Source organism: Tiliqua scincoides, chromosome 3 (genome assembly GCF_035046505.1).
Source record: "Tiliqua scincoides isolate rTilSci1 chromosome 3, rTilSci1.hap2, whole genome shotgun sequence".
In the NCBI taxonomy this organism is placed as follows: Eukaryota; Metazoa; Chordata; class Lepidosauria; order Squamata; family Scincidae; genus Tiliqua; species Tiliqua scincoides.
The window spans coordinates 99,188,021-99,199,949 of NC_089823.1; the positions used below are offsets into that span (position 1 = coordinate 99,188,021).

The 11,929-nt window shown below is 42.5% G+C and overlaps 1 pseudogene; it reads left to right on the forward strand.

Annotated features, from left to right (window-relative positions):
• Positions 1–212: 212 nt before the first annotated feature.
• Positions 213–329, forward strand: LOC136646847 (5S ribosomal RNA; annotated as a pseudogene).
• Positions 330–11,929: the final 11,600 nt, after the last annotated feature.

An 11,929-nucleotide genomic window follows, 5' to 3' on the forward strand; every position in this document is an offset into this window, starting at 1 on the left:
ATTAAAATTGCCAACCCTATGTAATGACCAGAACCTTTTACAGTCTGTTCACAAAAGCAAAACCTCTCTGCTGCAGATTAGAGACTGCTTGTGAAACCTAAGTGTGTGTGTGTGTGTGTGTGTGTGTGTGTGTGTGAGAGAGAGAGAGAGAGAGAGAGAGAGAGAGAGAGAGAGAGAGAGTTTCCTAATCATGCAGAATCCAAGTTGGGTGAGACAGCAACTGTTACCCTGCACATGCCCAATCTCGTCTGATCTTGGAAGCTAAGCAGGGTCAGGCCTGGTTAGTACTTGGATGGGAGACCGCCTGGGAATACCGGGTGCTGTAGGCTTATACCACAGTCTTTCGAGACTGAAGGTTGCCAACCAAAGTTGGGTGGCAGGGAGATGGCAAGCTTGTGCTAACCTGCAAGAAGACATTGGAGGCCACAGGGTCCTGGTGCATACAAATGTGGATAGGGTTCAGTATAGATGTGTGGGCTCAATATTGTGTGACCTCAACTTTTGTGCTCCCAAATTTGCCAGGGGAAGGATCATTTTTCGGCCTGGCATACTGGACTCTCTATTGTCTTCGCCACAACACTACCTGTCCAACACAGGTAGTGAAACAGAGTCAGTTGTTCATACACACTGCATATGGAATCCATACTAACTGCAGTGTGCAAGTAGGACAATTAGGACACATTCCAGTGCGGTCTTTTAGATTAATGAATTATGCTAGAAAAATCAGCTTGAGGCTATATCTGAGAAGTCCATAAACACATGGGACCTATCTGATTGCATTTGGTAGACCTTGGTCTTACGCAATGTGCAATCTACCCAGCTGAACACAGACCACTAACCGTGTAATGTGGACTGCCAGGTGCTTGGCAGTGCCCCCATCTCTGTAATTTCAAACAGGCAGCAGAGCAGGGCACCTACTGTGACCCTGGAAGGCTGCCCTAAATTGGGCCTGGGTTGGCAGGCCTGGTTTACTGTGAAGATGCTCGGATTTCTGTGCATATAGACGACATAACAACAACCTTTGCATTTCACTGTTGAATGGTTAACCTGTGAAAGTTTTGTTTGTCCAGACAGCATCCTAAAACTGTGAAAAAGTCAATGAAATCAGGCATGTGCATGTGTGGTGTGACTTCTGCCTTTGAATAAATGTGTCTCAGTGTGCAGTCTTGACGGTGGTGGTGGGGGGGGGGAAGAGTATGAAAAATTGCCATCTTTCACAGCTTTAAAATGTTGGCTCTGTTGTCTGGCATAATTAAGTCAACAGTCTGCTGGTCTTCTTCCAGGCACTTTGACAACTGTTCTCTCACTGCCACCAGTAAATTAACCGGACTGTGCATTTCCCAAGGGGCTTTGTATGCAGAACTTGCCGTTCCTCTCTTATTGCTCTCTTTCTGACAAAGTGGTAATGGACGGTAACGTCCCGCCGATATAAGATCCTGCCAGGTCATTTGCTGCATTATAGCTGTGCCATTTGTGATGTTAGTCCTAATTGTGATAACACATATGAGAACTTTTACTGCCGGGATGTTCAGAATGCAACTGTTCGCATTCTTTCAGCACTAATAGACAGCAGCTGGGGAGTGAAGATCTGGGTTTTTTTTTTTTTTTTCCCATCCAATGTTTGGGAATGAGGGAATTACACTGACCGTTTTGAAACGATAGGAGGGAAGGAAACACGGTGGGTGTTTTGAATTGCAAGTGCCAAAAGAGAAGTTTCCAAAGAACGCGTCTCAGTTCTGCAAACAATGCAAAACAGTCAGTTTCCCATGATTCAAGCACACAACTATACAAGAGTCCTTGAAAATTTTCATGGAGCCCTTGGAATTGGTGGCAGCTTATTCGCCAAGCATGTCTCCAAATGTTAGGATGCTACCAGATGGAAAATGGTGCAAGTGTGTTTCACACCCCCGATCCTCCAAGGTGCCAGTTCCCATGCTGGTTTCTGCTAGCCCACAGTGGACTAGCAGAATCGGCACAGATGGCCCAATAATTGTGGCACAAAACCAGCAACAGTAGTATGCTCCTCACGGGGGGGAGGGGGTGGTACATCTTCTGTGAGGTGCTTCCTCTCCCATTTCCTGTTTCAGTGCCACCTTTTCTCAGGGTGTGATCTGGAAGTGGCTTCTCTCTCTAACTGGCACATTGCCCAACCGAAAAAGACCATTTTGGAAAAATGTCAGGTTTGATGTATGGTGCTTTTCTATGAAAGGGAAGACAGATCCCTGCCTTGAGGGGCTCGCAATACAAACAAGGCCCGAGGGAGACAACACAGGAAATGATGGGGATAGGGAAGAATTTGCAATTATTTCATCTGCACGTACTTCACTTTTCTTATAGTAAACTAGAGGGATGCAGTTTGGTAGTTGTTAAAAAAAAAATCCCTGGTTCATTCCTTAGGAGTGTATTGTATTTAGTAGTATCAAGGTGACCTACAACAAAATAAAAATACCCCCCCAAAAAGAACGGTGTAGAATGCTAGGTTGAAAATCACAGTAACCAGCAGCTAAATGGCAATTCCATTCCAATATTAACAGCTATGAGGCAATTACAAGGGCAAGTTTTATGTCCATTCTGCAGGCACGCCCACCCCCTGGTTTGGCTGGGTGTCGAACAGGACCACAGAACATGCATGGGCCTTACTCTACCAATCGGAGAGACAAAGAGCCAAGACGAGTAGCTTGGGAGTGTAATTTAATTTAGTGAGAGGTTTTACATTCATGGGTGCCTGTTGCTTCACTGTCCCCCTATCCAGGCCATTCAACATGAACTCTATCTCCTTCTTCCTCCAGGTGTGCCGCTTCTAGCTCCCCTGATGACCGAAGTCCAGGCTCTCTACCGATGGGCTCCTCCATTAAGTTGAATTTCTGGTAGATGCATGGGCTCTGAGGGTGACATGGCCTGTTGAGTTGCTTCTGCACTCCAGCTCCCAGGGGTCCTCCCTGGCAAGGGCTGAAAGGCCTGTGTGATCTGCCTTCCAGAAGGGGGGCAGGGGAGGCAGAGGTCTGGTCCCTGTAGCCCAGCCAGTCCTTGTATCCAGGGCTACCGTGTTCAGTATCCCATACACTTCTTATGCGTACTACAAAGAAGTTTAGCAATATGTTGTAACTACTATAAAGAATCTTGAAAAGTCCTGGGATCTCAGCATACAAGGTGATCCCAGCAATAGACGTTTTCCCCCAAAAACAGAGGAGAAGCCTCTGACTGGGAAAAAAGAGTTAAAAGCAAAGACCAGGAATAAGAATCCAACAACCAGGCACAGTCTTCAAGTGGATGATAAGTATGTGCCTTATTAAATAGTTGCCCAGACAACCAGCAAACAAGAAAAGGAGCAAGGAGGAAATAATTAAGTACTACCAATGCAGAGACTGCAAAGCCTTACTGAGCAACACAGCTCTAATCGGAGTCTTAGCTCTCAATAATGTACATGCCAATACATTTTATTTCTCATTGACATGGCCAGATATTGACACATTTTACTTCTGCACATGCATTAAGATATTTACTGCAACCCTCAGGTTGTTCTTTTCCCCTCCACAAAATTAAATAAAAGTGGAACCAGATTCCATTTGGCAAGGTTCATTCTCTTTATAGATCCATTCCTCAATGTATATCTGAGTAGTGAAAAACAAAGAAGAAGAAGAAAACCCTAACCCATTCATCATATCAACATCAGATGAGGGCTTCAACTCCAGAGGGGTGTTTTCTTTCATGCCAGGAATTGGGATTTCCCAGTACATACTTCATTGCCAGCAATATGATGCACTACAACTGTTGGTGGAAAGAGTCAAAAACGTTCTTGAAAAAGGACTATTTTAATTTGTACCCATCCGTGTCCTTTAATTGATATAGACAGAGAAGGTACAACTTAAACATAAAGTGTCCTTAAACTTCACATAGATACTGCAAAGGATAGTTAAGGCTTTGTTTATGTTAGATGGGTACAGCAATTCAAATTTGCCCCTGAGCTGGCACAAGTCCCTTGCGCTGGCTCCTGAGTGTCAGAAATGTACTGTAAAACATGTTCATAGCCACACAAGAGCCAGCTAAGCCAGCACAAGGATGTGCACTGGCCTGCCGGTGCCAGATCCTGCCCCCAAGAGGGTGTATTTGTGCCTGTCAAGGGAGGTCGGCACAAGGGACAGGAGAAGGTGGCAGGAGGGTGAAATAGAAGTGATCAGGGGTTTTTTTGGGGAGGGGTGGGTAACCTGGGAGGTGGATCAGGCCTGGAAGGAGGTTGGGACCTGTCACAGCAGCTTAGGCCAAATCCCAACCCCCGTCCCTGGCCCACGTGGCATTACACAGGCTGCTCAGATTTGCGCTTGCTAAATCGTAGCCACAGATCCGAGTCGCCCCACAGGAGTGGCTGGGGCTCTACAGGGGGTAAGAGGAAGAATATGCCCTTATTCCAAGTTGCACTCCAGCCTGCATCCACACTGTGCAGGCCAGTCGACCTTCCTGTTCCAGCGGAAGTTAGGATTGTGCCCTACTCACACTTTCCTGGGAATAAACCCCATTGACTATAATGGACTGAGCAGACTTGCATAGGACTGGGCTGTAAATCTCCCCTTTTATTTGATTTTTTGTATTTGTTAATATTTTCTACAAAATGGAAGTATGAACTCTGTGGACTCTCCTCCTCCTCTTTCTTCTTTTGAATTTGGGATTAACCACATAGCTTTGAATGAAACCCAAGGTCAGTTTTGCGCTGGAAGTGAATTCCTGCCTTTCTGCTTTATCACTTATTTATACAAATACACTGATTCAGAGGGAGAGAATTTCTGACATTTATTGCCAGAAAATCCACAGAGGTTCTTCAGATGTTGATGAGAGTCTAAGCTCATTAAAAGACCAAATGAATTACACATTACAGATCATTTTCAATTTAATTAGAAACCACAAATGCTTCCCCATCAATAATATCTGCGTATCATTATTTTGTTATTAGAATGATGGGAAATGTTAAAACAAATCCATATAATCCTTCACAGTAATTTTTATAAATAACTGATTCCAAATTATTGTCATTTGCTGTCCCAAATTCTTCAGCTAGCTTACCCACGACAAATCCTTTCACACAGTGAGATTTATTTTGGAGGAAACATGTATAGGTGTGCACTGCTTCAGTGTGACTTCCTCTTGGGTGAGTGTGTATACATTACAGCTTTATCTAACAAGAAGTTGTCTAGCAACCCAGTCCTATCTAACACCCCCCCCCCCCCCCATTGATGCAACTGCATCAACAGAGAATACGTGGCAACCTGCTTGGGGGTGGTGTCAGTACCAGAGATCTCCTCTGGGTAAGGATTTTTGGGTAAGGATTTTGCTGGAGTGGAATGTCAGCACACTTGTTCGAAGCAGAAGGATAAAGTTATGAATAAATTTACAGGAAGAAAGAAAAAGTTTGTTGAGCTGCTACTAATTTTTTACCCCAAATAATTTAGAACATTTTTATTATCTATTGCAGCATTTATGAGATTTGTTCTGTGTTGTTTTAATTAACAGCATTAACTCTCCCATTGACATTCCCCAAGTGAATTTGGCCCAAATCCTTGTTTCTTGCAGTGTCTGTTAATATTAACATTAGTGTTGGCACACAATAATGGAAGCAATCATTGCGAAACCATTAGCACAGATCTACTAGAGGTTCTGGTTTCTGTCAGGACATATTTGTTGAGCTTGGACCAGGGGATGGTAAAGACCAATGGAGGAGACAAAATCTAACATTTCCATGTTATCTCATCACATATCAAACCTCTGTTGCCCTATAGAACTCCTCCTTCTTTCAGTGATTCAGTGAAGGGCTTTAAAGCAGTGTCTGGAACATTAGAATACAAACTAAAAACACACACAAACTAAAACACAAACTGGGTCCCTTTGGGGAGAAAGGCGGGGTATAAATAAAGTAAATAAATAAATAAATAAACTACAGATGGTATCTTCAGTGGCATATAGCCTACATCCAGTTCATCAAAATATACCCAACTTTAATTGGGAAGTGGACTGTAATTGTGAAGAGGTTAGGGTTGCCAATTTTCTATTTGAAGCAAAAATGTTGGCACCTTGAATGGAGTAGATGTGTATGAAATCTCCCTGAGATATTCTGCTAGTCTTATCAATTTTATTTTGTCTTTCTTTGAAATGCTTCAGATGTTTTGCCAAAGAAGGCTCTTCCAATTTCATTTCAAAATTTCAAAACTGTAGTCCCAGCATACCAGCCGCGGACCTCCGCAGCCCCGCGCCCGGGGCAAAGCTCCGTGATGGCACCCCCCTGTGGGCTGTTGCTGCCCCCCTTGGGCAGAAATTCACCCCCCCCATTTACCAGAGGCTCACAGAGCCTTGTGCAACCTCCTCTCACTCAGGAGAAACCTCTGTGAGGTTCCCCAGCCCTATAAACTGTAGTTCTGGCAAACTGGAAGCACAGTTTCCACCCCCGTCGGGAGCCTCAGAGAGGCTTCTGCGGGGCCCTAGAGGCTGACGCTCAGGGCATTTGCCCCAGGTCAGCCTATGGCAGGCAAGTAACTGCAGCATATGTGCTCTAGCTGAGTGGTAGAATGCAAACCCTAATGACATCTCTGAGGTTGTGGTAGCTAGCTCATGAAATTAGTTGTTCCATTAGTATGACTCCTTCATTGAGTTTGGCCATGGAGTCAATGAAGTCAGCTAGGTTTGGGCATCCTTCTTTTGTTTTGCAAAAAACTTGTTTTTCCCAGGTCAGGAAGCACCAAAGAGATGCCTTTTGCCATGAGACCAAATTTGCTGTGCAAGCAATGGCTGGTTGCCATGGAACTTTCCCTTGAGCAGGCAAGCTCCATCAAGCCAGCCTGATGGGTGGCAATAGCTTTAATTAAAAGTGTCACCTTTCTGGCCCTTTGGATCTGACGACTCTTGCCATCAGTCCTGTTTTCTAACACCATATTACTGACTTAATTGTGCTGTCCTAGCCAACATCCATTTTGGTGCCTAAGTGTTTCCAAGCATGCAACAAAATAAAAGGAAAATAAAAGACTTGTTGGGCAACAAACATTAGAGGCAAGTTCCACAAGTGCTACTTTTAACATTCTCTGCCATCAGGAAGAGATGCCACATAAGTATTTACTTGGTTTAAAAGCCTCCTGAAATAACCGAGCTGTTCAGAGCCTCTAGGTAACTTGACTTCTTGGATCCTAAATGTCATCATGCCATAGAAGAGCTGGTTTCACAAAAACCAGCTGGAAATGCTTTTATCTTGCATAAAGCCTAAAGGCCACATCCTGAGAACAAATGCATTAAAGCCTCCATGACATGCACTAAAACACCTTCCTCTTCCTGCATGCACTAAAAACACCTTCCTTTTTTTATTCTTTGATGTGATACATCTTCTTTGTACGTCGTACAAGTGATATAAAAGGGTGAAGGGGGGAAAAAAAATCAAAACAAGCCAACTGAAGCAAGATGACGTCAATCTTGCTGTTTTTAAGGACAATTATTTCAGACATAGCATTGGGCCATACCATACAAATGTCTGCCCAAAGATGGGGACATTCACTTTCCAGCAGGCCTGTCCTCTCCCACAACTCAGTGCATCATCCACCCACCACTTTGTACCACTGTAAACAGAATGAAGGTGCAGAGAGCTGTTTAGGGGACAAAGATGACTCTAACAAGTCAGTTAATTGAATAGCTATGTATTCTGAAACAAAGGAGGCTATATTAAGTGTGCAAAAAGGGAATTAGATATGGGAACATGGTGAGATTCACTTTATAAACGTGCAATGAATATTAACAACATCCTCAACCTTATCCCCACATTGGCATGTTCTTTTTTTTTTTTTTTTTTTTTAAATGGAACACCCTTTGATCAATCCAGCCCAAAGTTAGGGGACCTTGAGCTCATTGATTTCAAGCCATTTAAGGAACCCTAATGCTATGTTGGACTGTAATGATTAAAAGATTAAAAACAGCCCACACTACATTTTAGCCATTTGAACAGGCATCAGGTTGTAAACTAACTAGTTGTACATTTGGCCGGGGACTTTTAAACTTGGCTTTAGTGCTGTTTTGGGTTTTATGGTTGCTCCCATGTTTATTCATTCTCTCTCTCTCTCTCTCTCTCTCTCTCTCTCTCTCTCTCTCTCTCTCACGCACACACACACAATACTTCTTTTCAAGTGCCAATGGTAACTGTTTCACTGATAGAGATGGCAGCTCAAATATACATGCTCGAATGAATTCATGGTACCATGATGTATAAAACACGTCAATCAAGTGAAATTTTAAAAAAAGCTTCTTTCTCTGTATCAAAAATATTCAGGAGTATATGAAATATTTCTCTGGCTCAAGCTAGGCAAAACACAGCCAAGATTTGTCATATAAAAAGTAGATGCTAATTACATTCTACTAATTACATTTGAGTAGGCATCCAAGGATGATTCATGTTTCATAATTTTGCAAGCTTCCTCTGCCTGAAATATTTCCTAGCTCTTTGAAAAGTATTTCTATTGTTACTAACATGCCTCGTTGTCTTGAACATTGAGTGTTATAATTAATCATTGAACTATGGGTTTCAGGCAGCTGGTAAGATATTATTTAAATTTTCATATTCTGTCCAAAAATGGGTTCCCGGCACAAGTTTCTTTCTGAAGTTTTTTTTTTTTTTTTTTTTTTTTCCATGCAATTCTTGCTTACAAACCAAAGTTTTTTTCTGGATTTTTTTTTTTTTTTAAGATAGCTGTTTTCGGTATTTGAGGATGATATTAGACATATGTCATCTGGGGTTCAAGGCGTTCAGTGAGCTGAAAAATCTCAGCCACTTTGTGTTTAGCTTTAGAAAAGGAAGAATCTAGAGACGTTTACATAAATCACACCCATTTGATTTAGACGTCTTTTCTTCTAAATGCAAGACAGGCTTTAGGGCATTACAACCAGACATAAACGGTATGTTATCTATACTTCAAGGTAACTCACGAGGCTCTCCCTCAGGGTAGCTGCTGAACATTTCCCAGCATTAAGACTTCATAGCATCTGGATGAAGACCAAAGATATGAATCCTAATCAATTAGCATTTATTACAGACAGCTTGTGACTGCATAAATTTCGACTGCGTGTTAGGGAAGTTAATATTTCATCTTTCCCAAACGATACACCTTAATCCTGCTAAATCTAACTTTATGCTCATAAAAGCAGGCTTTTATAACATGTGTGCCTCTGTAGCCACATGGCCAAAAATTGAAGGATGTTTTAATTTCTAGATGGTGCTTATGAAACTGACCTTCCAGGGGCTCTTGCAGTGCAGATTCAATTGGATGCTTGCTTGATGGTTTAACCCTTACATCAATAGCTGTACCCAGATACAGCTATACCCAGGTACAACATCATCAGCACCACCCTCACTGTGCCTAAGATACTTTACATATCTTACAAAATTCTATTTTACCTTTCTTTAACATTCCTACAGACTTTCACCTGAGATGGGCCCTCCAAATGTGCCCTGAATTTGACAATAGCATTGGGAGTGCTGAAGACAGCTCGCAGAAGAAGAGCTATGTAATAGGGTGATGATCTTGCACAACAAGGTGTCCATAAATGTGCACGAATGTGTATGATAAGAGGGAAGGAGTACTGAAATCTGGAACAGCTGCTGTGGGACAAGGGGAGTTCAATTTGACTGGAGAAACCCTTATGTAGGTGGGGGTTGCAGAAACTCTGGAGTCAGGACTTTTGTGAGATAATTTGACTGAGGGCTGGGGAGTTGATGGTCCACAAGAGGCAAAAAACGAGAGTGGAATAGCTTCTACAATACTTGGATCCAAAGTGTGCTGAGGCATCTTAACCCTACTGTATACACACATCAATGTATGCATATTAACACTAAGGCACCATCCAGTATGCATGCTGGAAAAATACGCATTTTGCAAGCTGTCAATGGTGAACTTCATTTTAAGCTATTATTATATTGTATTATAAGACAAGTAGATTTTTCTAATATATGTTTAACCAAAGGGAAAATAAAAACATACTCCTTGAGCTGAAATCATTTGAACAGACCCAAGCTTTGGTCACATTGATATCTAATTGGTAATTGTCTAAACCAGTGTTTCTCAAACAGTGGGTCGGGACCCACTAGGCGGGTCATGAGCCAATTTCAGGTGGATCCCCATTCATTTCAATATTTTATTTTTGATATATCAGACTTGATGCTAATAAGCGTGGGTGGTATTGCAACCTAGGATTGTTAAAAATGTTCTTGCTTGATGATGTCACTTCTGGTCACAACATCACTTCTAGTGGGTTTTGACAGATTCTCATTCTAAAAAGTGGGTCCCGCTGCTAAAAGTTTGAGAACCACTGGTCTAAACAGAAAACATGGGTGCATTATTTCCCTTCTTAACCACAAGCCTTTCAGAATGTGGCTTGTGAACATTCTGGAGGTGCTCTGGATGACCCTTTGTACAAAAAGAGGATATTAAAAATTCAGAAGAATGTCTTCATTTCCATCAGTGGGGGGAGGGAATTGATACCTAATGTGATGATTTCCAATCTGATACAGTTGGGGTGTATCTAAAAAGTTAATTCTTCTTATAAGTGTCTGGCCTTAACTTCTCAACTCACTTTAGCCTTACTGAACTAAAAACTTTTTATCCCCCAAAAAAACCTTTATTATAGTGACATAATCAGTCACTGAAGTGCCAATATTTTAGTTTATAACTCAGCTGTAAAAAGCACCTCTTGGCTTGTGCTTGCTAGTGAAGTTATAAACTGGGCCTGAGAATACTTTTAGTTCCAAAACCATTAAAAGTGCATTTGGACCAAGTTCCATGAAATGGGAATGAGCAAAATGCTTGGGGGACTTTTCATGTTGCACTGAATGAGGAACAGCCATATTATCACCTGATTTTATTTGGTGAGGGAGTGTGATTTAGTTCTACACTCAGAGATTACGACCATTTGATATTTGTGAGCAAGATGCCCACCCCCTAAAGATATTGCTGGGGGGAGGGAGGAACAATTTTTTCCTTTGCCTCTCACAAGGTAAGGTGGGGAGGGAGAAGTAACAGCAGATTGGTGGGTTAGTGCAAAGGGGGGAGCCCTGGCAACTACTGTAAATATATTCCATCCCAAGCATGATCATGGATTATTAAAGCCAGTTTTCACCACTAATCATTATTCCCGTGAAACGGTAGGGTCTGAATGCTGTCGAATCCCCCATTCTTCAACGAGGGTTTTGCATTCAGTTGTGAGTGCCAGGAAAATGCATGACTTGAACTGAGACGTCACAGCTTCAACCCTGGAAGCCACCTTTTGTTGTTGTTATTTCAGAGATAGAGAAACAGAGTAGCAGAGACTCCTCAGGACTGCCCTAGCCCCTGTAGGCTTGGGAAATCTCTATGCTTGGGAAAGTGCTAGTCATTAATTTCAATGACATGCTGTTGTAGCTTAAAAGGTACAGTTCACTCCCTCGCTAGGATTTTGTCCCTTTAGAACTTCTGTAGGTCAGCCCTCATGACTCTGTTTCTGATGATGAGGAGGAAAAAAGAGGAAGAAAGGAAACGGGTAAAAAAAAAAATAGGGTGGGCACCAAAATTCCCCAAAAGTAAAATCTGAAGCAAATTTCAAAGTTTTCAGAGGAACCATTTGGTAATAATTATTATAATTATTTATAAGACAAGGGAAATGTTCTGTGTATCCCTTGGAAAAGACAGAGGGAATGGAACGCTGGGACTCAAAACAAGGAGAAAAGGGCTCAAACCCTCTTCAGGTAGGGTCTGATCTCTACAGTGTCAGAATGTCTGGGACAGTAGCAGATCTACCCTCATTGTGCCCTGGGGCAGATCTGTGACATGCCACCCCCCTCTCGGATGCCGCCCCCTCCCTCCCCAGGATAATCACCAAGGCTCACATTGCTCAGCAGTGAGTGAAAAAGCCTTCTGAGGCTTCTCCTGGTGTTTTAAGC